The sequence below is a fragment of the Osmia bicornis genome, chromosome 14 (genome assembly GCF_907164935.1).
Source record: "Osmia bicornis bicornis chromosome 14, iOsmBic2.1, whole genome shotgun sequence".
Lineage (NCBI taxonomy): Eukaryota > Metazoa > Arthropoda > Insecta > Hymenoptera > Megachilidae > Osmia > Osmia bicornis.
The window spans coordinates 1,966,905-1,993,605 of NC_060229.1; the positions used below are offsets into that span (position 1 = coordinate 1,966,905).

The 26,701-nt window shown below is 43.5% G+C and overlaps 2 long non-coding RNA genes across 12 annotated transcripts in view; both read left to right on the forward strand.

Annotated features, from left to right (window-relative positions):
* Positions 1-13,471, forward strand: part of LOC114872557 — a 76,407-nt gene extending 62,936 nt beyond the window's left edge. For 8 of the 11 annotated variants that reach the window (XR_006830070.1, XR_006830071.1, XR_006830080.1 and 5 more), the window contains one exon: positions 10,035-11,392. This is a non-coding gene — a long non-coding RNA (uncharacterized LOC114872557). Of the gene's footprint in view, positions 1-10,034; positions 11,393-11,801 lie in introns of those variants that run through there. The other 3 variants (XR_006830072.1, XR_006830076.1, XR_006830074.1) reach the window with 3 other exon arrangements.
* A 1,111-nt stretch (positions 13,472-14,582) lies between these two features.
* LOC114872554 lies at positions 14,583-19,882 on the forward strand. Its single transcript, XR_003788784.2, has 5 exons — positions 14,583-14,689; positions 15,740-15,851; positions 17,232-17,357; positions 17,454-17,613; positions 18,819-19,882. It is a non-coding gene; the product is annotated as an uncharacterized LOC114872554 (long non-coding RNA).
* The last annotated feature ends 6,819 nt before the right edge of the window (positions 19,883-26,701 follow it).

Genomic DNA, 26,701 nt, shown 5'->3' on the forward strand with positions numbered 1-26,701 from the left:
ATCCGATCCTTCGAAACCACCTTCCATCGTAGATTATGCCATTACCTTGCCTTCCAAGGTATCCCTGATCACGTTCCATTGTACGGTGAACCAGCAATGATTTCGTTCCATGAAAAAAGAACGAAGGAACGTGCTGTGGTCGAGGGATTAGAAAATGAGTTAAACGAATTGAAATGTGGTTTTTTCGAACAGGTGCAATTTGCACTTGCAATATTAGTCTGACCATTCACCGTGTCATACTACTCGCAATATAAAATAAATTAAAACTGATGGGTAATTAGGTAACAGAAGACTGAAAATGTCGAACCTCGTCGAAGCAAAACCAATCGTTCGATCCTAAAAATTTTCCCGAGGCACAGATGTTACGCGGAAAAAGCAAAGATTTCCCAACTCCTTTTCGATCCAGCGTGGCTGAGTTACGAGAAGGACCACGGTCCGAACAACTCTTCGCCCATTGTGCGGTTAGAAACGCCTCGCCACGCTTTAACGCGCATAACACGACTTTACCATTTCGGTACCCATCACTTTCCTGGCACATAACTTTTAACCGGCACCGGTTACGCCTATGCCAACTGACTTACGCCCAAAAACTTACGATTTCGGCGATGGCGGCAGGTATAGAGGCTCCGAGGCGATTAGATGTCACATAAAGCACGGGAACGCTTTGTTTGTGGCCGTTCTAATGTTCCCGATCCCGTGAAAACATATCGTTTACGTCACATAACTCACACCACCCGATGCCGGAACTTTATCGTCGTTCCTTTAACAATTGCTAGATTATTGGAAAATAATCCGCGACAGATGGATTATACGGGCGGAGAAAGTTTTCGTTTTGGTTTGAAAGAAGGTCCATTTTCTTGAAGAAAAATGTTGCTTTTTTCCCTTGAAATTTTATGAGGAACGACACTTTTATTTATGGAAAGTGTCTAGTACAATAATTTGCATATGATTTGGGGAACGGGTTAAGAAGTCTCGTGTCAAAACCCTTAGAACCATTAAGCCGATCGGTTCGAGGGATGAAAAAAGAGAAGGAGAGATCGGGTGAAGATTAAAATCTCTGGATAAAGCGTGTCTAACGCGAAACAATTCGGCCAGCAATTTCCGAAATTAAAAATTCCTGCTTCGATGAAGTATTGAAGAGAGGGACGATCGTGCCTGTTCGAAGATAGGTTGCATAAAATGAGCACGAAGAGTGTCAGAGATTGATCTTTAGCACGAGCGAGATATTGGCTGAAGATCGATCGACTTAAATTAAAGATTCGCGATAAAGTCACCGGTCTAGGCACGAATATCTGATACAACTTGGATTCTTGATTAAAGTGTCACTCTTTGCGCCATAGAAGTGTCTTTCATCTTGACGAAGACAAGCTGTCTGAAAAATTAACACGTTTTTAGGTCACTGAAAAGGAAAACATTAAGAATGAAATTCATTTCAAAACTTCAGTAGAATTCTTAGTACAAAAATTATAATATTAGTGCTCGGTAATCATACTTTCATCTCCTAAAATTAATAACTTCATTTTCGCAAGCATAATCGAATCATATTTTCAAAGCATAGGACTTGAAGTGTTTCGCTGACTCCATCGATGAATCTTCGAGATATTACGATGCACATTCGAAAACGTCATTTTATTCCATCTTTCTAAACGCGCCGGTTGATCGATCGATCGCAAAACACGGCTCGTCATCGCATAATCTCGCTGTAAATGGAATTTTTTGCACGGTTTTGTCGGAATCGCGCTAGACAATATAACGGCGGTTAATAAAGTGGCGAAAAAGGCGAAAGGAATTGGCCAAGTTCATTAATTACACCGCTGACGGGGTCTATTACACTCGTCCCCTCCATCCTCGTTCGAATTTCTGATCCATTCGATGGCTATCTAAATTGACCGCGATACCGAACGCAATGCATCGTCGATCGAACGGTTTCACGCTGACCCCTTTTTCTTCACCCTCACGGATCATTAATTAGTCCGATGGTATATATTTAGGTGTTCGAGATGCGTCAGGTGTACAGGTACTTACGAGCATTGCATTATGCCCATTACGTCTATCTTTGATATCAATCTACCCTCGAAAGATTCAGCCTTAAACTCTGGATAGATCTCTGATTTTAATTGCAGTTTGACATTAATTCATTGAAGTTGATGTTTTGCTAGGAACAAGATGAGCCAGACTTTTTTCTTAGTATTTCTGACGAAGATTTAATTAACACCCTAATGAATTCTGATAAAATGATGAGAAATTGATCAGAATGGATGGTGAAAACGAGTGGTCCTGGAACAGACAAATCCTTGAAGGACGAACTGGGTGGTGGCAAGTCAGACGCTTAATGTATGCCGTCCGAATGGAAACTCCTTAGCGCCTAAAATCGTCTTATCGGCGATCGATAGCTGATCGATATTCCATGGTGAGTAGATGGGAGATCACAGAGGGCCCGAAAGCGCAGAGATCGGAGATCCCATCGCGTCTGGTAAAAGAGAGGGAGATAAAGAGCGGCCCTATTGTTCTTCCGCAGGGCCACGCCTCGTGTCTGTAATTACAGACAGGTCGCTTCGAGGTAGCCCTTTGATGTGCGCGCCCAAATGCCCTTCCGACGAAAACCGTCCATAGAACATCGTCGATCCTAGACGAACGAGAGGATCGATCGATTGGAAATTAAGTATTCACGATGGAGTTGGCGAAGTTGCACAAGAAAGGTCACGATCCTTCTCTTTCAGACTTCTTAATCCTAAAGAAAGTATAAACTCCGCATAAGTCAGCGGAGTAAATACGACAGCTGTTGCGAGAACTCCAGCGAGGAACATTATTCAGCCGAACATTAAATGGTACTTTAATAACATCGGGCGAGAGTATTGTAGCAAAACGGACACGTGTGGCGTTACAACGAAACCGAAAGAACTTGTTAATCCCGTGTGCACGAAGGCCTTGAGCAAATTCGAGATTAAATTCATCAAAATCCAATCCTGACCGAGTTCCCTTCGGGCTGCATTGCGGATGAATAATGCATCGAGTAGCGTGCAACGTCTCGTCCTGCTCTTCTCCTCATCATTCACCGAGGGTCAACCTGACGTCGACTGATTAGACTTAGCAGGATCATGCTTTGGGTGTTCGCGTCACTTCCAGCGGGGGTGTTTGACAGAGCTCCTATTAGCCGAAGAATCGAATCAGCGATCTTCGGGTAGACTTCCAGTGAGCGATTGTAATTAAGAAACAGTAGCGGGTTGCGAGTCGAGTCGCTTCGGGCTGGAAACTGAAGCTTTTCTACGATGGGTGTCATCCTTAGGCGAATGCCAGGGATTCGAAAGTCAAGTGTGATGGTAGATTACTTGAATATTCTAAATCCAGGTGGTAGAGTATTAAGTTAATTTCTATTTCGTGACCGATACTTTTCATCAAAGGTTCTGAACTGTAGAGGCACATCGTGCTTCGAAGACTGACAATTGAAGTAGCACGCGTCAGTAGGAATTATCGAGCGGGTACACGCGTCGAGAAGAAGGCGAAGGCGTCCGCGACGAGTGGGTGCCCCTCTCGTCTTTCCTCTTTCCTCTCGAATGCCGAATCAGCGCGGATTGTATGCAAATTGCGGTAGCGGCTACTTGAGCCAGCGCATTTAAACGGCTCGAAGAAGGGCATCAGCTCGTTTCTGCCCTGGCCGAGGCCCGCGGTGTCCCTGAATAAAACATCTCGCGAGGAATTTCAGCCACTGGCGAGGAGAAAGAAAGACGAAGATGCTCGCGGCTTCTCCGCAGCCAGCCTCGAGTTGTTAAGTACACGTCGCACCAGCTGATGCTAATTAAAATGAGACTCACTTTGGCTGCTCGTTCTCTCGGTTCCTTTTCACCCCCTCTATCTCTCTCTCGTTCTTTTTCATTTCTCGAAGCCTCGTCTCTTTCCTGCCCTTTGGACCCCGTCGTCCACCTTCTTTGACTCGCTCCCAACGCAGTCTGCCTCACGGCTAGGAATATAAAGATCCTACTTAGCCGTTATTACGAAACTACCTACGTGGGTAGATGATTCCGTGCCACCGCTTCTTTTCGCCCGCTTCGCTGGCTCGCGCCACGCGAGAAGCAACGGTAGCTCGATGAGGATTCAAGAAAAGGAGTATTAGAACGTCCTGAAAGTCTTTCGTTCAAAGAATACCAAAAATTCCTCCGTCTATTTTGAGCAAGAAACTCATTCACCTCCAAAAAAGCAAGGAAATTAATCGCTTTCGCGGGCAAGGATCAAAACACCAGGATCCTCGCCGCTAATCCTCGATCGACATCGATCAAAGAAAGAAACGAAGCCGCGTCGCGTCGACTCGCTTTCATTTATCATCCCCTCGCCGATAATCGATCAAAACTCATTCCCTCTCTAAGATATCTGGTTCCCCGATTCGATCCTGGTAGCCGCGCCGTGTCCTTCGGTTTAGTTTAACATAATTGACAGAGGATCCGGCGAAAATATTATCGTCGTACGATCTACCGGTGGCCAGGGTTGACATAACTGCTTATTAGCGAGGGAAGGCACGGCAATGCGTCTTTTCTCCGGGACCAGAGCTGACTGACAGACGCGACGCCCGTTAAGGCACCTCCACGTCACCCTGGATTAATATTTTTCACGCGCGATCGTGCCGCGGGACGTCTTCATGCGTGCAGGATAACGGTTTCCGCCGGTTATTGTCGGTGGCTTCTTTTTCATCCGGTTACTCGGCACTCGCCAATTTCTAACCGTGACTTTGCTCTTTCTCCCCGTGGAACACTCGAGGGAACCCCGTTCCAGGACCACGCGGCCCGGTTTCCAACATAAAAGGGTATTCTTCTTATTTCAACACCATTGTTCCGCTAATTTTAATTAGGCACGAGCGGCCCGCGACCGGCTGGAAAGTTTAGTTTAATTCGCCTTCGGGGAATCGAAGTTGCCAGCCTGCAGGCTTGGTGGATGATGCATATCAAACTCCCCATTGTTCCTTGTAGTTGGTACTTCAAATTGATGGATATTGATTTTACCGAACATATCAGGTCATCCCATGGTTACTGGTAAAATAAGTCTCAAGGTATCTTTATTATTAGAACGAGGGTACGAAGAGAATTTCAGCAATTACAAAGCAACAATTTCGCAAAGTGTACGGAGATAATTGTCCTCCATCACGCTTACCACGAGTACAAAGGAATTTTTTAATTAATCCCAAAGCTGGGGGAACGCGTGGAAGGTACGAAGAGACGTCTTACAGCGTTACGGAGCGATCGAAAGCAGCCTTTAAAAGGGCCGAGGTGGAGAAGGTATTGGTGAACAGTGTAGGGTCCGGTGTAGGCGGAGAGTCTCTGTTCGCCTGTCGGTGGGATAGCAAGAGTAAACGGCAAGAAGAAGAAAGAGGGGTGGAAAGAAACAGGGAGAGACGAGGGAGTGGATGGTATGGTGGAACCGAGAGGCTTAATTAATGAGACGTACGCGGCAGCTGCAGATACCAAGATGCATTGTAAATACAGAGAGACCAGAAAAACTATTGTCCCCAAACGAGATTTATACCTGTCCCAATTACACTCGCGTCGGAACGTTCAATTTTTTTCGTTCACCGGACAATTCGTTGAGCGCCCCTTTTTTGCATGAAATGGACCTCGATAACGTTCCATGGGATGGTCAGCCACGATCGTTATAGGCCGGCACGCCGAAGACAACGAATGTCCGGTGCACCGGATAGCCAACCACTTGTAAAGCTCACCCACGCGACGAGTTAACCCACACGGCTCTTACCGATCGGCGTTTTATCAACCTGTGGAAGTTTGGTCATTTGTTTCTCGGATTTTTTGACAATTTTAAAAGGTGATACGTTTTAATACGTTCACAGAGTTTTATATATGATATACTTTTAGTGTTTCTTTATTTTTATTAACGAACACGTTAACAGGTGTTGAGCGTGAGAGGTCGACCCCCTTCCAGTATTCAAATGTCACGAAATCGGAGGTTGCGTGCGTGGAACAGTAAGGAGATTGTTCCATTCGAGGTCAGACCTTGTTGCGTGTCACGAATTCGGCGGTAGCTTGTAAAAGAAAAGTTACAACATTTTTCTGAAGAAATGGAGATTGTTGGTTTTGATATTTATAAGGGATTCTACCAAACGAAGAAAATTCGCACGTGCGAATTGAAAATCTTGTATATTGATACGGATCGTAATATCATCAAAATATTGTTATTGCGACCAGGTGTACACTCTGGTTGCAATTCACTCCGTTAACGTAATGTGCGCGTATAATTACTGTAATTGCATTCCTAAATGCATTCTGTGTTCCCTGGTACCTTTGCCAGCCTTATCCACGCATATCTCCGCCACACGGTGGTTTCGTTCCACCGAGCACACTTCACAGGGATAATTCCACGTCATTTACGCGGCGTGTTTGAATTGTCCACGACAGCTGTGGTTACGTGCGAACAGGAATTTCGTGAAACGGCAATAATCTCGCCGCGTGTATACGGCGGCTGCTCTGCTGTCAGAGAATAATCACGTCTTTAAAAGCGGCAACCGATATTCCCATCGGATGCGATAATACCATGGTATTAGCACGTTCGTGTGACACACGTATGAACGCGTATGCAGTTTATTCGATGATTTTAACCGAGAATTCGCAGGTGGTCGTGTTATGCATCCTGACACCTATAACCGTATATCATTTCCATGAGGAGAAATTTTTAATTTTGGTCATTGAGAATTTTAATGCGTTTATATGGGGATCATCGATGGTGCCTTTATTCCATTTGGAGAAATTTTTTATTTTAATCATTAGAAATTCTAACGCGTTTATATGGGAGTCGATGATGTCTTAGTTGCATCAGGAGAAATTTTTAATTTTGGTCATTAGGAATTCTAATTAGCGTTTGTATTGGGATCATCGGTAGTGCATTAGTTCCAAGGGTGACATAACATGTAACATTACAAGAGTTACATAGCGTTGCAGGCTAACCTTAGATACTATCAATATTCGTTCGGCAAAGTGTCTATGCAATTCGATGCGGGTTAAGAATGCAAAGGAACGTTTTCTGCCAAGGGATAACAGGTCCAGTGGATGTCAAACTGGACGATAAAAAGTGTCGTATTTTATCGCGAGTTATGATTGCTGTTACAAGAAAATCGAGCTACAATTTATCGGGCCGGCCGCGACTGTCGAAGCTAAATCATTTTTGCCCGATCTCGTTTGCTGCCGTTCTTTGCACAGCTGGACGTGAGAACCAGCATGCGGAATCACTGAATATATTCGCGCGGATGCGAAAGATAAATTATGCCTCGCGTCACACTCGTATGTCCTGGCTTATGCTTTATGGTTATCGATTAACGTAATTTCAATATCAGCTTTCGATGCTTCGCTCTTCTCTGTCGACGTTTCGGCAGTGTCCATTACTTTTTTTCTTAAACTGCAACGAGATGTACTTTGCTGCTCTTGTTTATACCTTCTCTTTGGAAGATGTGAATTAAGCTTGTTGACAAACCGGTGATACAATTTCACGTAGGTGTTTCTTTATGATACCGTTATTAACACTGGTGAAATAAAGAGGTATGCAAATGTTGCGATTACCATGATTAAATTAATATTTAAGAAACACACATTGCTTATTGCAATTTTTCTTACATCACCGTCCAGAATTCCTCCGATCTACATATCCCTTTCACCGAAGATTAGCACTCCGGTAACCCTCAATTTTCTTTCAAAATATCCGTAAATTAATTCTGCTGGTCTCAAGGTGCATGCATAATAGGATGAACGTAACATTGTATAAACTAGCGAGGAGCCAAGGTACGTTAACTTACTTAGTATCCTGATCCATTGTCAGGATATCCTGTGGGGTTAGCGCGTCTCGGAGAACATCGGTTAATTGGTGAAAGTATAAAGGCATCGCGGTTCGAACCCTGTGGTTACCCAGGATTATTATTTACAACGTCGTCGATGTGATTCCTTGCAAAGTAGAAGCCTCGAAAAAGCAATAGCCAATGGAATGCCAGACGGAGGAGAGCCGCTGAAGCAGCAGCTGGCCGATGCGCCGCCAAAGTGCTCCCGTTATTGATTTACGTTGATAGCTTCTTGGATCCTCGGTACGCAACTCCTGCTTGCGCACCGAGGTCAGTGTAAACAGTGTGTAAAATTACTTTTCCGCTTCGTCCATCGGCGAGGCTTCGGTAAGATTTATCATTCGATACAAGGCGGAGGAATTCCTCGGAGCCGATAATCAATAATCAATTCTGTAGAAAAATTTATCGAGATACAAGTGCGTTTAAGAAACGAAACGATCCGAGTGAAAATTTATGTAACGCATGAAAATTTGTATGTTGGTACAATGTATTGGAAGGGTTAAAAAGGGAGCGAGGAGATGGTGGCGTGATTATCGTGATATTTTTATTGAGCTTTTATGTTCGTCGGCTCGAACCGTGCTACGAGCTGGAAGATTACAATGGAGATCTCGAGACGGGCGTTGACTACGTTTTAATTGCTCGCCCTCTGCAATTACGTGGGGAGAGACTCGGGGTTTGTACGCCGTGGCAGGGTATAGTTCACGCTTGTTCCTCGACTCATTTTTCTGCCTTTGCTGGCTTACGAGCTCTTCATTTTCACCTTTGTATCCCGATCCATGTGCTTTGGTGAGTTTAATCGTTTAACGGCAATATTTGAGAAAAGGAATAATTTTAATTTTTCGTTAATTATAATGGAGTTGGAAATTTCTTCCAATATCTCTTATAATATTCGCAAACTTCCACAGTGTATAAGTACTGCCACCCAGAATATGGAAAGACGAAAGAAACCTCCGCAAAATCGTCTTGATCGTTTCAGAGACCATCGATATCAATTTGTACCCGATAATCGCGTGCATGAAACGGCGAAGAAATGCATCGAACCGGACTTCACCCTGTGTGTCCCGATGCACCGAGCTCAATATACGTTTTACTACGTCGAATCGATACCTTTTTCATTTCGCGGCGCACGAGCGACGCCCCTGTTACCGGATTTTTCGAGTTCCAGCTAATTACGAGTTGTAAACACGGTCCGGGGGAGAATTTATGTAGCTCGTTTGCCACGAGGGGGATGTTGAAGTCCGGACGGTTCGAATGCACCGGGCAATTACGCAATGTTTCCGGCCTCGTGGCCAACAGGAATGCACCGTTCGCTCTCGTCTCGCGGCCATAGTTACGTCTTCATGCTCGAATTTGCCGGGCCAGCCGCAAATTTTCGGAATTAACCGATTCACCGTCCCTTTAGCCCCGGCATTCATGAATTTACGAATGAAATTAAAGCGGAAGCATCCAGCCGTGTGTACCCGGTGTTTAAGCGATCCTCGCGACAGGGATGAAAGGGTTCGAACTCGTTTCGAAATGATTCTTTGAAATTATCTTGGAAAAATTACACCTTTCTTGAAATTCATTGCGAATGTTCCAGTTTATGTTTGCTTGTTAAACACAAGTCATAAAAGAAACATCATTTTTCTTTTATTAAGATATTTAAAAAGAATATTATGTTTCGTGATTTAAGTTAAAAAGATTTGTTCAAACAAAACGTTGAGAGGTTGAAAAGCCCGGAAGGTTTAACCAAACGAATGGTAAAGTTTGGTCGGTGCCGAAGCAATGTGAAAAGGCAAGCATCGTCCATATATCACGCGGCTTTAAATTAGATCACATAATAAATTCTTCCCTGCCGGCAGCATGGTAGCAGCATTCTGTATGCATAGGGTAGCCAACATCTTGCCAGGTTACTTGTTGCTGCTGCAGGTTCTCGCCCCGGGCACCGACATACCACCTTTGATTCTATGAAGAACAACCTGCTTTCCAATATCGAAAACCTTTCGTACAATCAGCGTTCAAAGTGATGATTATAGCTCTCGTGATATATGGGAAATTAAGTAAATTGTAGATAGTGTTATGGGAATATTATGGGTGTTGTTTGAGCCTGCTAGACTCTTTTATATCTTTCGAAACAGAAATATATCAAGAATAAAAATTCTTCGGTATTAATAAATGGAAAACAGTTTGCCTTCCTCAGAACACTTCTAAGATTCATCAATTTATTTTTCAGATACAATTCTGCGGATTCGTGAGCAGATGGGTCGAAATTGGAAGAGAAATGGCCAGTTTCGTGCTAGGAGCACAGAATGGGATCGTCGAAAGCGAGAGAAGGTGCAGCGAAGGAAGACCCATTGTCCGGCAGACACTCGACGGCTAAAGTGATAATTTGCGGGTCACGATTAAGATGTGGGATTGTAAATCGTGTCGTGGCACGTTCACGGTGCGTGACCAATCGACCATTAAGGTAACTTACGTATCACGCGAGAGGTGCCGGGTTAATTTGCGAGCCTTGCTTCTCTAAAATTATTTCCAAACTACTCGCCCGCTCTCACGCATGCCACGAGCAAGTTCGATTTCTCCCTCGCGGCTAAAATGCATCTTTAACGATTTCCGGAATTCGAACGCAACTCGTGACCCACAAACGAACAAAGAATTTCGGGAAATTTTTCTCCTACGAGCTGTTTATTTCTGAATGGAATTGATTCAAGAAATTCTTGGGGAAATGGACTATAAAGCAGTCGCGAAGTTTCAATCTTGACTGAAAACGATCATAAATTTCTTTGAAACGAGCCGCGATAACCTGTTGCGTTCATACACCTGCTACGATACACCTATTTGCAACTTTGTAAATAACCTCTGAAATTCTATAATTTAGCTGAAGTTTACTTGATTACTTCGGAAACTCGTTTCAGAAACGTGCATGCTATCCTGTACACGTTTTGCTACTTATGGTAGAAGTATACTTCGCTTAAGTGTTCTTCACCTTCAACATTTTTCTTTTTACTCAATTTCATTGGAAAGTGTAGTTATATAAAATTTCATATCCTTGTTTTCAGAAGAAGTTTATCATTATCAACCTTCAGGCGATGGAAGTCTTGGATCTTTGCTAAGCCAATCATATAATTTAGTGTTTAGATGTAATTTGGCATTTTTTTTTATTTCACAGCGTTTCTTCGGATTGGAGATTTTAAAAGATGAAACGAGAAGTTGACGGAGAAGATTTCACGCGAGCACGTGCGTGACAGGAGAAACACTTGAGGCAAGTTTGCATCAAAGTATCGCCGTCCTCTTAGTCTGATCGCCACGTTTTGTTGTGACATCTGGCTTACGGCAGTGACTACAGATTTAACAAGACAGGGTAGGCATAAGGAGGGGTAAAATAATAAATAAAAGGGATGGTCAACCGAGGCCCACAAGAGGAATAAATTCATAAATTTTATGAAGCTAAGAAACTAATTAAAATAAATTAAGTGGACTCAGAAAGCAAACTGAAGGTTTGACAGGTAGGTCCACACCCTTCGGCGGTCGCGAAAAAATTCACTACCTTTCACCTTGTTCAATTAAAATTTATTTAATCACAATTTTTCAGTTTGCAATTGTTAATTAACTATAATTTTCTTTTAAATTACAATAATTTATTAACTAAATTATTACTACATAAAGTAAAATTTCATCGTGAGCACTATCTACAGTTTCTTAACTTAATTGGAAGCTTCAGCCATAAACATGGTTTTCGCTAGCACCCTACGCCAATGGGGTGACGTCCGGAATCCAGCATGGCAATTTACGCTTCATTATACGGGGTTGCGCTAACAAGACGCGTTCGAGGAAGGAAGCTGGCCGCGTTCACGTGAAATTGCGAGCGCGTTGGTTAGGATGACTCCGTAAACTCCGGACAGAAAGGGGCGTCCCACGTTCGCGGCAAGATACGGTCGCGTACGCCCGCGATTAATTCGTCAGGTTATGGTCCCCCATCTTCACCGCCTCTCACTTCCAGCTGGAGCCGAAAATCCCGCGAGGAAGAGTTCACGCTGCGACGAACGACGCTGGTATCCCGAAATTGCTCGACATGGCCGTGCGAAGACAGCTCGTGGGACATTATGGGCACGCAACACGGACTCTGCAAAAAAGAAATCCTGGATGGGTTCGATGGGTTCTGGTCCAGGAGGCTCGTAGTTTGGGACCTCGTTTACGGCTACAACCTGCGCTGCCTTTTCCTTTTATTCCTCTTTCTACCTCCCCGCTCTACGTGGTCGCGCGCAAACTGTCCGTATATTGAAATTTTAGGGGTGAATATATTTCTTGGTGAACGGTCCCGCGCCTTTTGGTACTCGCGATGGTAATAACGTTGTATGTACCCAGTGGGGATTGTGAAAAGAATGACATTTCGTTGATGGTTCTGAAGAATCATATTTTTATCAATTAATTTCTCGGTCTAGAAATAATTTCGACAAAATTCTTCAGGCATCCCGGGCTTCGATGTTGAACGGGGTCGATTCATTGACCGGCTTGAACTTTTCGCGAGCTTTTAAAGTCACGACTCGGTCCGGTGAGCACGAGTGGGCAGCAGTTGGTCCGCTGAACAAGCGGGTGGCCTGTGGACGTGACTTTATGCGATGTGGGACTTGCTCGGTGGTGATATAACGCGCAAGAGGCCGGATACAATAGAGTGCCATCCTCGAGGGCACAAAGGGAACGAGCGTTTCTCCGGCCTGCTGTTCGCAATTGATGATCGTGATTCAATTCCGAGAAGATTGCAATGGGACGCGTGGGGGATCTGTTAAACGTGATTGATAATTGCTGTTCGTTCGCGGACCTGAGGTATAGTTATTCTCGTGGACTGCTGAGACAGATATTCGAACTGTGATGCGCCGATTTGTTTCAATATCTCGGTATTGAATCCAGGAAATGGTGCATCACTTAATAAAAATTTTATTTTGAAGTTCTGGGGCTGCATAAAATAATTTAACGGATTCAATAATTATTTTTATCTGTTTCTTCCTTCTAACACTATAAAGGATACTAAACTTCCAATTCAACGCTTCTTCGTTCACCATTGTTTGGCAAGGAAGAATTCTCCCGATCGGTCTTGTTCACCGTCATCGATGCATGACCGCTCTAAGATCACGGAGATTCCTTATTCGAGCTCGTTTAAATCGATTCCAGGCGTCGCCGATCAATTTTCATGGACCTCGTGCTGATACCGTGGGAGAAATAATCCCGGTATTGTTACGCTCCTCTCCTAACCCTCGACCATGATTCCGTTCTCTCGAATCGGTAGACTAAAGCCGATCGTCACGGTGTGCATTTGTGCCGTGACAATCGCGATTCCCAGTACCTGTGTCTCGTTCGATACGTTTCGTGGCTTCCTTAATTGGGACGCTTAAACGACGACCTGACTTCCGAGAAACTTAACACGAGCTACACCCGTAAATCGCTGATTCGACGAGGTTTAGGAGACCTCCGTTAATGGGACCGGATGTTATCTTCCCTGATAACATTTGTTTGAATCGTGTTAACGATGGTTTTATCTAAAAAATTTCCATCTGAATATCTTGTAACAATCGGCAATATTTTTTGTTCATGGCTCATAAAATAAATTCGATGTAATTCTTTTATTTTTATTTATTTATAGAATATATTTATAACCGATCATTGATCGCTGGAATTTCATATGGCCATGAAATTTACTGACGAATTCGCGTTCTCCAGTTTCCTACGCCTATCGGCATTTACACCTGCACCCCATCCTTCTTCGTTTTCCGCGAGGAACACGCGCCTGCAATTCATTCTCGCGCGGCGATCGAATTCTCGCTTTATCGTGGCCTGTATCGCCGTTAATTTATCGTCCGGTTTGCAGCGGCGGCATTAGAAAACGAAGAATCACGTACCGTGCGGTTACAAATCATCCGGCGGGTGCAACGTGTTGTCGTTGTCGCGGCTTTAAATGGATCAAACACGGCGGCTTTTCGCGACGACACAGGTAAACGGCCGGTTATATTACAGCAATAAAGTACCGGCGAGGTTACGTGCACCCTTGTTACTTGTAACTTTAGTTGAACGATCAACACATTTTTTTATTTTTTAATCGTACAAAATGATTTAGGGGACAGCACAAACGTGCCACTTATTTTGCCATACCTACAAACTGTAACTGTAGCATTTCAATTTCAATTTTTCCCTGTTTTCAAGGATTTTCTTCCGTCGTTGTCCTTTGTTCGCGACTAGGACGAAAGTCAGAGGGCTGAATTAGCCGAAATAAAAAAGAGGCACCTGTGAAATCTGAAATTATGCAGATCGCAGCCCGTAACCCGGAATTTTGATGGCTATGTGCTCCAGATTAATATTAATTTAATTCCTCACTCGCGGCTATAGAAGCAGCCGGACTTCGTTGTACGTTCCTTCAAAGGAAGGATCCCCTTTCTTTTTTGCAAGCAGGATAATGATTAAGAGAGAACGCGAGCAAGGTACGTCAGAGTGGTTCGCTTCTGTTATTAAAGTTTCCTTCGGACGCGATTGTCTTGTCGTCGAAAATATTCCTTTAAGCCGAGGCACATCCTAACTCGTTATTAAGATTTACCGTGGTACGATTGCATGGTTGCAATCAAACGCTGAGCATGAAGCACCGTTTACGAAATCAAATTCAGAAGTGGTTTTTAATAGTAGAGCAATTAAACTGGTCGAAATTATTTTATATCACAGAGGTGGAGAATAATTCTACAATAATTAAAAAATTAATTGTTCCATTGGTTTTATAACTTTCTTATGATATTTGAATTTCAAGAGCCTGTTGCACTTCTCGGATGCACCGAGGCGCCTGAATGCAGTTCGCCCGGTCTTCAGCCTTGCAGTTTCAGCAACTTTGGCCCTTTCTCTCATTCAATGGTAATAACACATAATTGTAATTTTGCTTCAAATTCCAAATTTTCAATTTACGATTTATTAAGGATTTTAAAATATTCGTGACGAATGAATCGAAATGGTATCCGTGCCAAGATAAATGTATCATTACCTCACTGGTCATCCCACAATCCGTTTCTTAATTAAAACTAAAACGATACCCGTTTATTATCCTCGATAATCGAGGCAACTCGTTAATTAAACAAAGCTCCGAACTCGAACGTTGAACGAACCACTGGTCAAAGTGAACGTAGGAACGCGTGAAAGTGCGTACACGTCGACACGGCGTGATATCCGCAACGTGACAGTGAATGTTCTTTGCATGACCCCATGGCACGCACCTGCCTGACCTCCGCCCCACCAACCGTGTGCAACGCGATGCACGCTGCCCACGCGCCTCTACGCAACGCTTATGCAATTCCTGGAATCCCTCGGGAGGGCATACAAAGGGCGTTGCATCGGGACGATCGTAAAACTCGCGTGCTTTTAAAAGAGAATGTGAAATCGCGATGGTGTTGCGACTATATTTGGCAACGAACACTGAGAGAACGATGGCCAAATATTTAATAAATACAATATTATTATCACGAACATTCTTGACATTACAAAAGTGTTTTCAATCCACAGTAACTCGGTAGAAATTGAAATCACGTGTACATGGTTCAGTCGAGGTCTTTTCCCTTGTTTAGATCGATGGGGATCGAAGAAAATTACACAGGCCATACGGTGGTTGGGTCAGATTTCAGGAATAGTCGATTCCCAGAGATTATAGGTTCGATTAAACGGTGCTCGATCGCGATGGGAATTACCTGGAACCTCATAAAAATCGTGAAAACCGACGGGGATTCAACGGGCACGGAGGCAAACACCAGACTTTATGGTGATTGAAATTTTACGGAACCGGCCTGGGAGACCCGAAGTGTAAATCTCGCCGCGATACGATATTACGAAACCTTTTTTCATAGTAATTAACGGGTGGGGCGGCGGCACGGATTAGGAAATCTTAATTAAAATTTTATGCCTGTTAATTTTCAGGTGGCCGCGCGTGACGTGGATGCAAGAACATCGTTTTCACCTTGCCACCATCGACGAAACCCTTTGCGGTACAGGGTGTCCCATCCTGGTACAATTGGAATAAATAAATCAAGTATGTGTAATTATTGCTCCACCCCTTGGTCGATTCTAACTCAAAGTTACATTTCATGTGTAATAACGAAAGGGAGAATTACTGTATAAGGACAGATCTGGATTTCACGGATGTTCTGGACAAAAGTAAAAAGGGTCGATAGAATTTATATCGTGTTTCGTACGGTGATAACATCGCCTTTCTAAAGGGGAGCATTACGATTCAATTTGTGATTCATTTTCTCGGTTAACCGCGACTAAAATGTTGCTCCTTTCCCAAGTACACGCCACCGTTGCCCCTACCAATTCGTGTCATTTTAATACGTACAAGTTCTCGTAAAAATCTTCTACAAGCTCCACTAGCTTGATCCTTCACCTACGTGAAAGGGTGTCTCTAAGTGTGCGCGTTGTACTTATCGAAAACACGTATCGTAAATTCAGTTTCAAGTGGACAGCATCGATTAAAAGCTTACAACCTGTGCACCTTATCTGGCTGGACACGTGGGTTTAATGGGAGCCATTGGCTGTTTCTGCTGTTCGAAGTTCTATTCGATTTTCTGTCGTAGAGAATTCGTGTTCCTTCGACGAGTTTTTTCGGGTGGGTAGAAAATCACCCTTGGAATCTGCAACCAGACGAACGCGCGAGTATTCGTGCCACATTGTCCGAAATCTTTTCATAAAGTTAATTTTTTTTATGTTAAAATGGATAAATTTGAGATGGTTTCATTTTTCAATTCAAGCTTCTCACCTTGGAAAATGAATATAATATAGATACTATTTAAAATTTGTCTTAAATTTTTTTCAATTTTAGTTATTTAATTAAGTATATAGATAGAGAATTTTCAAATTTCACCTTTCAATTTGTTTGAACTCGAATCACCATTGTGTACGTATCGTACAATAGCTAATAGCATTTAATTTTAAATACCGCAATTTTAATTTGAACATAGAATCACTTTTCAATACAATCAAGCCAGACAATCTCATACTTGTCGATATAATAGAAAGTTCAAACGGATAACCGCAATCCTGATCAACCAGCAAACGTTACACGAGTCTCATTACGATCGAGCATAGTTCAATCGGTCAGCAATACATTAAAGTACCCGTCCGTTCATATCAGGCATTTATATCCATCGATATCCCGGTTTATTACACCACGCAGAAATGGCCGTGCAATTTTTGCGGTCTGTACGATTCGGCGGTAAATCCAGCCGACCCACTTTGATGCAGCTTCCATTTTTCGTTATTACCACATCCGGACGGTGTAATTCATCCATCGAAAGAATATTAACGCACGATGGTCAAATTTACCGGTACTTCAAATTTAAAGTTTCGAGTGTCCTAATATTCATAAATATAACCAAGAGTTTTATTTACAACATTTCGTGATATTTTGCAGGAACCCTCTCGTCCAACCATTGCACTTGTGAATTCCGAACATTTCACCTGGCCCGACGACCCGATGACCCTCCACGTCAAGTACCTGGATCCCAAGCCAGCCTCGAACCACGAAAATGAGAGGAAGGTATGATTTATAACGGTGTAATGAGGGCGCGAGATGATACGGCCGTTGTTGTTCAGCCGCCAGGCATTATTGCAATGACTGACCTCGGTTTTGCAGACCAATGGAACTTCGAAATCAGTTAGATGATTCTGTAGAAGAAAGTCGGCCACCATTGAACGTGTAAAACTTGATACGCATGGTATATTAGCAGGTTGAACGTAGCCTGGAGAAATGAACAACGAGGTTCAATTTTATTATTGAACATAGCAGAGGAAGGGTTAGTATTATTGCGTTTTATATAATATTTTAAAAATATCCTTTAATTATTGAAAAATCATTCTCGCTCTTCACTGATATATTTGAATATCGATCCCTACGACATCCCCCGTTATTACCATAATTACGCACTATGTACAATTAAGCGTACTCATCGCGGTGATCATGACCACGATGATGATCATCACCGTCATCATCATTATTATCGTCCTGGAACAGCGTTCTCTTTCGAGGGTGTATTTAAAAAGCGCGTCGGCCTCTGTAATTTCCCGAATAATTCATAAAATAATGCCCGGTTCGATTGAAATACTTTCGTGTGTACTTGGCCGTTTAATAAATTAACCGTTGACTGTAATTTCGACGATAATTTCGCCGGGAAATTGTGCTCGATCCCGAATCGATAAGGAGCATTTCGAACACCGATCATGTCGATGGCTATTAAAGGGAGTAAATCAATCCAGTTCGTGGCAAATCAACAGACTTTCTTATTTTTCAAACGTATTCATTTTCTCGCCATTGGAAATTGATTTTCTTTGAATTTGCACCTCGATCATTTGGCAACTCTTTTCATAATATTTGTGTCATTGTGAATCGAACCGCGAAGTTAAAGGGTGAACAGGAATATCGAATTAGAAACGGGAATTCCAAAGTGCTTCGCGCAGCGTTGTAATGATAACGCTTAATTACGATATACGATATTGTTCGACTCGCGAAAGTCGATCGTGTTCCAGTTCGATCGTAACGATCAGTTTGCAGCGCGAAAGGGCAGGATCGATCTCACGGCACCGCGCCTTGTAATTCATTGTCTGCCACCGGTGAATAATTTTCGAACGATTTTTTCCATGCTTCTGGCTGAAAACACGTCGAAGTAACACGTGGTCGATCTATTTTCATTTTATCCAAGATTCTTCGGAAATTCATGCATCATCGATGCTCAAGTGTCATCATAAAACAGCTGCAACATCGACATTCCAAGACCTCCAGGTATATGACAGCAACATTTTATTGAAGAACGTGAAAGGTTCGCGCGAGCCATAAGTTTGCAATTTTCATTTCCAACTCCTCCATGGCGATCCCGAGTTTTCTTTCGAGATCACTGCCCACCGATGCTTAGCGTCCTCTTTCCGCTATATTGAGCAATGTTCCACGCCGGTCCCTGAATCGCCATTCAACTATTTCATAAATAACCATTATTGTCCTGTTTAGCGGAGCGGCCTTTGAACGAGACAGAAACGGAGATCATAATTTCGAGGCTGGATGAATCGTGGTGGGCCAAAAATATGTCGTGCCCTCTTGTCGCTCGTCACGACACCATTGTACGCGATTCAACGAAACATTTCCTCCTCCTCAAAAAAAAAAATTAAAACCATCAAAAGACGTTTAAATCTCGCGACGAAAGAGCGTGAAGAATCGAACAACCGTTTTCGTTCAACAACTTTCCAGCTTGGATTCTCGTTCGGCTCCTAAGCGCACACGTGTCGTTCGTAAAATCGGGCAACCGGTCGTTGCGATTGAATTTATTCGACGTACACGTCAACGCTGATCGTAGCCGTTAAACGACGACCACGGTTGATAACGCGTGTGCGGCTTCGAGCCACCGCTGTCGGGAACGAATTTCCATAGCGCGACACCGCGAAACGGCAATGAGGAAGTCGTCTGACCTGGCAGACCACTCGCGTAAGTTCGCACGGGCGTTAATTTACGCCTGACCCGGATGGCAGAGAATCGTGGATGACAGAGGTGCGAAACCGCGTGTGGCTACTTTTAGACGGCCGGCGTCGTAAACGTCGATGCTCGATTCGGTGAGTTCATGGTCTTCGTTTCGTTGCTGCGGAAAACGTAAATTTTATCTTAAAGTTAGAGTTGAAGTTAAAAACGGAAATAAAAAACACAATTACCCCCCTTAATCCCAGTCACCCTGATCGTTCTCGTACACCCCGAGAACAATTTCATTTCCTCCTTATCCTCGATTTCTCTTCTCTACATTCCTTCGTTCCCTTTCTTCCTTTCGGTATAGCACGATACGATAGGATACGTGATTACCAGCAGCCTCCATAGCAGCAGACATTATCCAGGGGTTAGGGGTCGTCCCGCCTCGACTTACCGGTCAGCCTGCGAGTAATTGCAGTCGGCTGCAATCCCGGGAAACCGCATCCTGCCTTTCGTTCGTAGACGAAAAATTGTTAGCTACGCGAATGGATGCAGTGTTCCGAGCCGTACTTTCGCGCGGGTACTAGAAAGTCGTAATGGATTCGTGTGAAGTTCGTTTATCGTGTACACTGAGTTGCATTGAACTTGTCGCAATGAAGTTGGCTACAAATTCACTAACACATTCACGCCGCAGCGTCGGTGAACCGAACTCGCCATCGGCTCACCGACACGGCGTGAATGCGTTAGTGCATTTGTAGCCACCTTCACTGCGACAAGTTCAATGCAACTCAGTGTACATCGTTGCTGTAATTACAGGATATCGCGCGTTTTAAGAGGAGAAAAGGCCTCGTTCCTTTCTTTTTCCCTGTCACTCGGATATGAATATTCATTCGGCAGTGTCAATCGCACTGTCCCTAGGCTCGCTGACAAATTACACGAATTACAAAATTGCATTGACAGGATCGGTTAATAAAGTCACAGAATCGGCCGAGGAAAGTACTCGTCCTCCGAGCAGACACCTGCATCACAATGCACCATATTTAGCGCGTATCAGGTGATGGTAAACCGAAGAGCGTTTTATCGAAACCGGTAATTTTCCCCGCGGCTAAAACACGATGCAAATCTATTAAAATATCTGGGGTGAACACATATACACTTTGTGTGCAACAGTTTCCGAGCTGTGAAAGTCGACCACGCCGTGTTCAATGAAATCGAGATGCAAGAAAATTACTTTTTATTGTAATCGTTGTATCGGATAAGGTGCTTCATTTTTATTCATCTTTAATGCAGTGTATAACTTTTTATTAACCGAAGTGAAATTTATCAGATTATAGGACGGTTAAACGGTGTAAAATAATAATTTATTTAATTTATTCTTACAAAATTCACCCTAATTTTTAAAATTCCACATTTTCTACATTGCACCCACAAATTAATTATCTAAACCATGCCACGCCTCAGAAAGTAACAACGTAGCAGTTCCAGCATGGAACAGCGTTGATTTTGTATTAACATCTGATCGAGCCGCAGCTAACGGAAATGATCGATAATGATTACGAGCACGGGCAAAGTGCACACGTTGCCGGATATCGCGTGTACGTGGGCAGATATTAATCGTAGATCGATAAGAGGAGATGCCTCGATATTCTCGGTGAATCTTCGGCAACTTTGCCAAAGCAACCGGTGCACCATGGCCCTGGGCATTTCGTAGCACGCGAATTACTTGATTACAACACACGACGCGGCTGCTCTATCGTTCTTTAATACTCATTATCATCTGACTTCATAGTTACCATGAATTACGAGCGGATCAATTTCCGGGGAACGATAAATCGCTGACAGCTGCGTGCTTAGAGTTTAAGTGCTTACTGCATCGAGCGTAATGCGAGAGTTCATGGGATATTTGTGCCTGCTTGAAAGGGTTGAATCTTTCATTACCGCTCCTGTGATCAAGCCTCATCTAGTTTGCATACTTAGCTCGAGTGGATTTATGGAGCTACTTGTTATACCGAAGATACTGAATTTCGAATACCTCGAGTTTCTATTATCTTCGAGCTAACATCTTGAAATCGAAGATCCCTTGAAAAATCATCGATGACTCAGCGTAGAAAATATTTTCAAAACACGTTTCGAATATTAAACTTCGATGCCAGTGAAATTCCATGGACGTCGGTTTGTTCCGGACGGAACCTTTTCTCATTCGATTGTCCCTGGTGTATTAGAATCGACGGCGACGATGACAATGGCTTTACAAGAATATTTGCAAACGACGTGATTCCATTGTCGGCATCGGAGGCTCGTGGATTCTCCTGGATACATGGAAATCCGTGTTTTGAGACGCGTGACGACACTCGTATAATGGTTCGCTAACGACTCGACATCTGTCGTGTAGTTATTCGAGGTAAATGACATCCTGACGCCTCCCTGCAGAGATAGGATCTATTCGTCTAACTTTTGAAACTTTCTTCGTCGTTTTGCTTCCTGGCAACTGGATACTCTTCTCCAGTAACTGAATACCGATATTAGAAAAACTAAATTCTTTCCTAATTTGTCATAAAAATGAATGCATAAGGAGTTAGTGAAATTGTTTTCTAAAAAATAAATCAAAGATTCTGAAAGCTTCCCTGTCGCCATAGAGATACTCTCCACGTCCGCATCTTCCCACGCCGCGATAATAACGAAACTGCAAACGTCCATCTGAAACTTACCATATTATTCATCGCCCATGCAGGAAGGCTGGACGAGGTACAGTTACTTCCAAAAATAGTGGCACCCCGTGGCACGACGTATCGTTCCATATTGCCCTGTCAAATACGGTGAAAGCGAGATCGAGCCGTGTTCGCAACGAAAAGCCATTACGAGGGCCATAACGCGAGAAGGAGGTTGGTAAATCGCGATTGATATGCAAATCCGTCGGATCATTAGTGGGGCCCGTACGTGCGACGGGCAAAGGAGGAGCAGCAAACCGAGGAGGTGTGACCATTGCGAGAAAAGAGGATTCAAAGGGTGAGCTGTCGCTTATTCAGTCGACAAAAAGGAGGTACGACGATGGTCATCGGTCGTTAAAGTGAAAAATTATGCTTTCCTACGATCCTTGCGTCGTTGTCGCCTTACGTCGGATCCAAATTCAAACGGTTGCATCTGCACGGTGGTCAGCTGCGGGGTCAAGCCAATTAGGGCCACTCTGCTGAGAAAGTGGCCAAGAAAAGGGGTGGGTGAAATGGAATTCCTACTGCTCGATCATGGTGCTACGTAAATGGGTCGTTCTGAAAGGGATATTACTCTGAAAGCAGCTCCTCTTTGATGACAGAAACGAGTTTCATGATATTCCTTGCAACTTTAAGGTGTCAAATAATAATTGTCCCACTGGCGTAGGTAGGATTTCTTTCTGGAGGAGACCAGGTCCAAAAAATTTTAGAATTTTAGAATTTGAAAATAGTGAAAAGGGTAGTTCACCCTGTCCCATCTTTCCTCACGTCAATAATTAATTCTTTAAGCCTGCTAGAGTGTAGACTGTCATTAATAGGTTGAAAGAAAGTAGAATTCTAAAATCTCGAGGTATTTCATTCACTTTCACACTTCAACGATAATTCATTCACTCCTGCATTCGTTTCGAACCAGAACTCTCTACATACAAATGCGAGCATGAGTTTCAATCCGGTAGTCGTGTCGTCGTTAACCGATGTCAGAGCCCTTAAATAATTATCACCAGGTTGAACCTCGATTAATATACCAACAGCTTCATCCCGGATCCAAGGCTAGCTAGCACACGAAGAAAAGAACAAACGTACTTCTGGTATTTAGCCTGAAGAATGGCGCACGTCAGCTTGATGGATAAACTCGGTTTCCCGGCGTACTTTATCGTAAATGGCCAACAGACTATTGCGGAGGCGAAAACACAGGTGGCCACCGTGGTGTGTTACGGTGGATTCTAAGTAAGAGATCCCGTGGGAACAATTAAGAACGATTTTTCTCTCGAAAACTAGAGTACATGGGATCAATTCCTTACAAAATGTCAATTAAAATATTTTTCTTCTGTTTGATAATGTTTTGCATTTAAACATTCTGACAATTATTAATGTTCGCTGTTTAATATTATCCTTTTAAAAAGATATCTCTGCCTGTATCTCAAGCGCGCGCAATTTATTACAACTCTTGTTAAAAACATAAAAGGTATTCGATATTTTCAATGTGACATTTTCTGAAAGATATTCTGCAACTTATTGAAATTCTTACCTTATCGTGTTAAGAGTTTCTTGCTTCGGTATGCAAATTTTCCTCGTAAACGTGTAACGATGCAATCACCGTTTTCTTAGCAACGAACTACGCGTATCTCTCTTGGTTTTATGCAGGAAGCTGTCGAAGCGAAACGTAGCCAGGTCTATCAAAACCAGCTGGTTTGTACCAGCCAGGATTTAAAGTAGACAAATAAAAACCCGACGAGTCAGTCGTATCTTTGGACGAGTCAAAATGTTTCTTCTCTATCCACATGATTATGGTAATCCCGTCGTATTTTAAATTTCATGCCTGCTACGCGACCTACTTCGTGGAAACCTGTCATTTTCCCGGCGGGTATCCTGACAGGATAATGAGCCATCCTGCTAGTATCGGATTACTCTCGGCGAAATGAGGAAAAGCGTGTGTTGACATCGGCACCGAGGTAGATCGTTGAATTTCACCGGAGAATAAATTAAATTTTCCCTTCCTTCTTTCGCGGGGAAAAGCGCGGGGGTGGTTGTTAAAAGACGACGCGGTTGATTTTTCAATTTTTGTAGCAGCAATTTTATTTCCATTGCCATATGATTCCTCCGAATTCCGCAATTAAATCTCAAACTATAAAAGACGCTTCCGCCCCCTCGCAGTCACAGCAACCCCTACAAAATCGTTTCGCAGAAATGCGCATCGTACACGAAACACCGTCACCCTCTAAAAAGAAAGGAAAAAAGGAAGCATAGAAAAGGGAATCATCCGGCTGTTCTGAATCAGATCATTCTTACGATCTCTCAGGAGAGTACCCTCGGTGAACAATGCTAAAAGCCATCTCGAAACGATGAATGAATCCATGAACAGCTCTCGATATCCTGAAATGCCGAGTTTCGGATATTCGGTAAGAGGGGTAGCTAGAAAAAAAATTAGACAGAAATGACCGGATGTGGATAATCCCTCCGGTTACCCACGGTTACGAACCATCGTGTAGAAGGAAGAAAAAAAACCTCCGACGCGTTTGAAAAATGGACGATGCACGTTTCGCAGATACGGCACTGAGATCCGAAGGATGCCTAATCCTGTTTTGAAAACTTGGTCTCGCATGACCGTGACAAACTCGACACCTTCGGATAGTTTATGGCGATGGGTCGATCTTGGACTGCGCGGTGCTATTATCTCGGTGAACCGTTCGCTGGCTGTCTCGACGCTGGTAGAAACGGCTGGACCTTTATCAACGCGAATCTCGCGTCCTTCTTTCGTCCATTAATTGGCTGGTTATCTGCGATCGGTTTTCAAGGGCGAACGTTCAATAAGACCAGGAGATATCGGTCGTCCACTTTTTACACGCCTTTGATTCGGCCGGTTATTAATCTTCCTTTGTGCGAGCGGTCGGATTTGATAAATACTTTGAAGAAAACCAAGGGATATCTTGATGAAACGCGTCCCGATGCTCGCTAGTGTTTATTCTGTCAGGATAATTAATTGGACCCGGTGGGAATCGATGCAAGGGTGTTTTCTCGATTACCATGGATTCGATGGAGGTTTATTTTTCCTGAGACCATTTGGACGGTTCGTTGTGGATTCTGAGTATGATGGATGGAAGAAAATGTGCAGTGGATCTGGTAATTTATTGGTGCAGGGCTTTTGAAGCTTTGCAGGTGCTATTTAGTTGGGTATTATTCATGTATTTCTTGGAAATATGATAATTGGACCGGAAAAATGATTTTCCTCGTAAATAGCTTTATTGCCTGGCTATATATATAGAAACTTGAATCATCAACTCTCAGATTCATCAAAATGGAAACAATCCTGCACGAGAGAGCTTGTTCACCTCGATTTCCATTAACCCGACACTATTCCACCTTCGGAGATTGCATCTTGAAACCAGGTTGCAACAGAAAGGGCAGAGTTTCGTTCCGGCAACTTAAATTCAGTTATTCCATTTTAAAATTGCTCTTCCAGCCTTTCAAATCGAGCCCCGAAACGCGATCGATCGATCACGATCGCGCAAGATTAATATTTTTCTTTACCAACTCGAATTTATTCCCGACATTAAGCGGATACGTTTTACGCGTCGCGATAAATCCCCTGTAATTTCGATCAGAAGCGTTACCGAAGGGGCTGGATGGAATGCGTGCAGCCATATTGCGAATTTTGGTCGTAACACGTCCGGTAGAAAATTGAATCCGGCTCGTGGAGAAACAAACAGCTGGAGAGCCACGAGGATGATTTAATGTGGCCGTCCGTCAGGACGCGTATACCTTTGCCCACTCGAGACGGACGTTCCCGCTTCTTCTCGCTTGGAAATCTGTCTAGTCGCGTGGCGAGTCGCGGGCGTTGCCCAACATACCTTTCAAACATCCTAACATCTCGCCTTGACGTCCCCTTCGTCCCTTTTGCCAAGCTAATTAACTTGATGGCGCACCAAACTGGCAACTCGTTCATTTTTCTCTTTTTTTTTTCTTTTCACTTGGACAACCGTGTGGTCGACATCTTAGAAACGATGATTATAGATTAGCTGTTTGTTCGACCGAAGTGGAAGAGACCGAGGATTTTCGGATTTACGTCTACCTATGAAGAAGGGAACTTTTTATCTTAAGAATGAGATTATACATTTTTTTAATGACGCGTTCAGCTGTTTCTCTTTCAGTTTCGGAGGGTCTGACTTAGGTCCAATAAACAGGGTAGAATAGCGGTTCTTAAGATGTCCAATTCTGAAATCGTTTGAAAATTAACAAAGAAATTAGCAAAGAAATTCCAAACATAGGTGTCAGAAGGAAAATCGCCTATCCCTATCGCGCATACCTACTTATTTACCCCGTACACCGACTCCGTCGGCAGAAACAAACCACGCTCGTATTTCCGCCAGGCGTGACGCGGGTGGCAATAATTCTTGCTCCGATGGCCGTACGTGGAAAGTGACGTGGTAGCAAGAAAACGGGGCTAGCCTTAGCACGCGATAAATCAGCGGATTCGTTAGCGGAATCTTCCTGAATCCATTTGTCCGGCAGCCGTGTCAGGCCAGATCCTGCTGTTTCGACAACAGGGTGTCGTGTTCGAACGGGTGACCTCATGCTGCTACGTGTTTGTCGTCCCTTCTCTTGGTCTCACAGCGAACAGTTGCTATTTACGCGCATCTGCACGCTTCATTGAACATTCCGCGCGATACATTGTGCAAGCAAGCCGGCTCAGATAGACCAGAACGGACTCCATTGATATTTATGGATCGAACC